Source organism: Pteropus alecto, unplaced genomic scaffold (assembly GCF_000325575.1).
Source record: "Pteropus alecto unplaced genomic scaffold, ASM32557v1 scaffold8, whole genome shotgun sequence".
NCBI lineage: Eukaryota > Metazoa > Chordata > Mammalia > Chiroptera > Pteropodidae > Pteropus > Pteropus alecto.
This window is the reverse complement of record NW_006494609.1, coordinates 19,061,620-19,066,353: the sequence shown is the minus strand read 5'-3', so window position 1 is coordinate 19,066,353 and position 4,734 is coordinate 19,061,620. Positions and strand designations below refer to the sequence as shown.

Below are 4,734 nucleotides of genomic sequence, written 5' to 3'. Positions count from 1 at the left end.
CTTTAAAAATAAGACTTAAGACTCAGTATAACAGTGACCTTCTGATGCACTCAAAAAGGGTGTCTCTCTATAAAGAACTTTCTAATTCATTAAGTGGGACAGTCACTGAGGTGTTAAAAGAGATCAGAATCTGAGAGGCTTGTAGTGGTTGGCCAGAGGGAGACTTGCTTTTTCTGGGATAACCTTGGATACTGGTCGTCTCTCATCTTCCCCCCGCCTCACCCCCACTTTCTCCTTCTCTCCCCTTCCCATTTCTCAATCTCTCCTTCTCTCTCTCTCTCTCTATCCCCTCTCTCTCTCTCCAAAAATTATTTTTCAAGTATACACACACCCACGAGGTCAATAAATGCCAGGGACATTTTAACACCATATTTTAAAACAACTAAATCTGATTTGAAAATTTTATATACTATTTGCTTCTATTAAATTTCAGTTTGGCTCAGCGGCAATCAAAGGAATCAGAATGAAACTATCATCATAATTGTATGATGAGCCCGTCGATCATATTTAATGTTTACGCAAAAGATAGCAATAGATTACCCAGGACACAGCGAATGTTTCTGGTTGAATTTTACGAGGAGCCCAGGCAACCTTCTATAGACCTTTTGAAAGGAAAATCAAGCACAGTTGTTCCCTGTTCCCTCATGTGTCCACGGGACCAAGGAGAATTTTAAGTGGGACGAGAAGCCCCTGAGCTCTGAGGCCCACACTGGACCTTGCTGTGTCGTAATGGTCCCCTGCGACATAGGTGATGTGCCAAGACTGAGCAAACCAGTGAGGGCGCTTTGGGCTGCAAGGAACAGAAACAGGCCTGCACCGGGCTTAACCGAGAAGGGACCTTTTTGGTCACCGAGCTCCAGCTCCTTTTCTCTTATGCTTTCTCGACCCTGCCTTTCTCCACGCGCTTCGCTATCCATTGCGGCAAGACAGCGCCAGCAGCCGTGGGGGCAGCTTGCCAGCTCATTCACAGAGGACAAAAGAGGAACTGGCTTCCCGGACTCTCTAAGGACAAGGAGCCTTATCTCCCAAAAGGCCTGGGCATGGCCTTCCGGTTTCACTGACCCACACTGCCTTAAGCCCATTACCAAACTGGCTGGGATGGACTGGATCTGGGGGCGGCCACCATTGTCCCCACTTCAGGCGCTCGGGTGGAAGGTACGAGGCCTCGGTGTTGACGAGTCACCAGAAATGAATGATAAAATATGTAACATATGCGGCATTTGCTATGCACGCTGCTGAAGTATCTGAAAGCATCTAACTACTTCATTAATAGGATTTTAAATCCTGTTTTTCTGCCTCACAAACTGACCGCGTTAGATATAAAAGAAAATCTTGGGCCTTAAAGGAAACACCACACACAGATACACACACACACACACACACACACACCATTTAAAACTCAGAAGCAGACCAAATGGAAACCAGTGTATGTATTGTGGAATTTTTAAATGTAAGCAGAAATTTTTTAAATCACATTTAATTTAATTATTTTTTAAAAAATACTGAATGGTAGGTAACACCAAAGAACCTATAACTGTTGAAATGTTAAAGTACAAAATATAAATAATTCGACACAATTATGAAGAAACCATTCCGGTCAACCACATTTTCTAACTGATTTTTAGGCAGATGTCTTTCATAATGACATATGGACTTGAAAGCGACATTTATTGGGAGCTCACGAGGTGCAGACCCAGGCTGGATACATCACTGGCATCACCTCATTAACCCTTACAGGCCCGGAAAGGATGTGCTATTTCCATTGATGAATTAAAAACTGTCCCCATTTATGAATGTGCTTACAAATTGAACCATGAGAAAGTTCCTTGAATTTCCTAAGATACCCAAGTAATGAAATGCCAGCTCCAGGGCTGGGTGGTCTAACCACCATGCCGCCATGATAGAATTCTCCAAGTCCTGGTTCATGGGGTCGGTCATTTATTCACTGGCTTAACATAACTGAGTGCCTTCTGCACGTCAGCCAGGCACTGTTCTGGGCTAACTGGAGCCACTTCACCGCAGGAAAGCACAGGCACCAAGGAACGCTTTGTTCTTATGTCCCATTTTCCCAAATGTCACACCTCACTCAACACAAAGTGCACAATCTCACCCGTCAGGGAAAGTCACTGCTGATATTGATAAAGATTTCCTTTTGTCCTTTTTGTCTTTATGGTTGGAAAAATTCAGTAAGGTTGTTTGGGGTTCTGATTTTATCAATAAATTTTTTTTTTGAAAACCTCTTCCTATTACCAAAAAAAAAAAAAAAAGTTACTAGGAACTAAAATATGGATATATGATAATTTGCCATATTAGGTTATTATTAGAAATTTGTGTAGCCTGCACAAATTTTATATTTTAAATAATATTGCATAAAATAAATGTATATATTACTGTCAATTAAAGTTTTCTAGGTAGGAAAGATACTTAGGAATTTAATCACAGTCGAAGGATAGGAACATCTCATGAACACAAAGATTTGCATGCTGAATGGCCCAAAAGTCACAGATAGGCACACTTAAGGCAGCCCATATAGGTCCACATGGAGTGGTGTCTTGTCTTTGGAATTTGATGTAACGGGACCTTCATGGGGTTTTGTCTAAGGTTTAGTTCCAGGAATAGCCTGTCTTGGGTGATGGTAATTACTGGTATAACTAGCGTTTTCTTTTTAAAGACTCACTGACACATGTCCACCAAAGTGAATTTACTCTGCCAGGTCAACCGAGTTATTTGCCAGAAGCGAACATGCCGGCCTTAGAGATGACACTTTGCCAGCGTGAACTGGGAATGGCCGAGTCTGTGCCCAGATCCAAAACTAACAGAGGCCTGAGCTTCTCAGGGGTGATTTCCACTTCCCTTTCTAGTGTCCAGAATATGGAAAGTGGTTAAATTAACAACAACGACCAAAGACACGGTCACATCACTATCACTAGCATCAGTTACAAAATGTCTTCAGAATGACCACATGTTTCACATGCGCCTCCCTGCCTTCGACAGTTATTAAGATCCCCGGTAATTCTGTAGCATCATGGTATTCTCCAAAGACAGCACCTGTCACGGAGCAGGTGCTGGGTAAACAGGTAATGAACTAATCGGTTCACATGCGAGACAAAATAGTTTCCTAATACTCAGTCTTTACTTGCAAAAATTCTCCTCTATTTTTATTTTGAAACAGGATTGCTTGAGAGCTCCCTGTTGACCTTAAGTTTTTAAAGAAAGACAATATCTTCAGATACCATATAGAGCAGAGATGAGCAAACTGTGACTCAAAGGCCAAGTCCAGCCCACCCACGGCCCACTTCTGTATGGGCGAGAGCTAAGAACGACCTTTACATTTTTAAAGGGTTGAAAAAATCAAAAGAATAATAATACTTTGTGATACCTGAAAATTATATGAAATTCAAATTTCAATGTTCATAAAATAAAATTCGATTGGCACAGAGCCACGCCCACTCATTTTCATCTCGTCCATGGCTGCCTGCACAGCACAAAGGCAAAATTGAATAGATGTGACAAAGACCAAACTGCCAGCAAAGTCTAAAATATTTACTGTCTGGCCTTTTACAGAAACAGTTTGCTGACCCCTGGTATAGAGAATTCATCTTGTTTAAAGTATCTGATAGTTAAATAAAGCAAAGTAGAACACGAACAGAGTTTGTGCATGAGAGACAGAGAGAGAGAGAGAGAGAGATTGAGAGAGAGAGAGAGTTCTGTATCTTTAGCAAGCCATCACACATTTTGTTCTTGATTTTTTACTCTACATTTGACTTTTTTAAAATATACGTATGCCGTCTACGGCCATGCTACCCTGAACAAGCCCGATCCCGTGTGATCTTGGAAGCTAAGCAGGGTCTGGCCTGGTTAGTACTTGGACGGGAGACCACCTAGGAAGATCAGGTGCTGTAGACATAAAAAATTTTTTAAAAAAGGGATTGTAAGCTGACAAAGTCCTTGCAATCTGTGAGGTTAACCAAGGGTTGTCTTGCTAAATTAATTAATTAATTAATTAATAAAATAAAATAAAATAAAATAAATGTGTGCCAGAAATTGCAGGCAGAGCAGTTCAGAAAGAGGGAGTGGCCAAAAAAATGCAACAAATTTTGATTTTTTGACAAGCAAAGGAAAACAAAAACATAATAAAAACAAACATTCTAACAGTTGCCAAAATTATCCCAAGGAGCTATTTGGCCGAAGTGAATCATGACCCAGGCTCCCCTTGCTCACTGGCTGGTACTGATTCTCTAATGAAAGAGATGGGATTGACCTTCAGAAGAGATCGGAACGGGCTTAGGAAAGGTCCCTCCACCTATAAACGCGAGTGTGCCCCCCGCCCCGTCCTATGGTAAAGGCTGGCCCTCAAAGTCAGCAGTAACTTACAGTAATGGATTTCAAAGTCAAGAACCTAATGCAAATCCAAGCATTTGCTTATGCGCTCTCTGAAGTCTGGGCAGATTAAGTTTGGAAGTGTTTTCATAGATCATATCTACATAATCTAATAGAGGCGATTTCAGGAACGCAAGAGATTCTCCTGCGTGTACTTGCCAAGGGGCCACTCAGCACCAACACCCACCACGAGGCATGTGTTTTTGCTTAATGTTTTTTTTTCCCCCCACCCAATTTACAGAACCGCGTTGAGGGGATTTTAAAGAATATTCTGCTTCTGTACTGAGGTCTTTGTCTTGGCAAAAGGACTGCAGAGAAATGGGTGATTCCAAGGATTAAGGACCCACGTCTCTG

The 4,734-nt window shown here is 41.7% G+C and overlaps 1 pseudogene; it reads left to right on the top strand.

The window, feature by feature from the left end:
- Positions 1–3,787: 3,787 nt before the first annotated feature.
- LOC112473713 lies at positions 3,788–3,906 on the top strand (annotated as a pseudogene).
- The last annotated feature ends 828 nt before the right edge of the window (positions 3,907–4,734 follow it).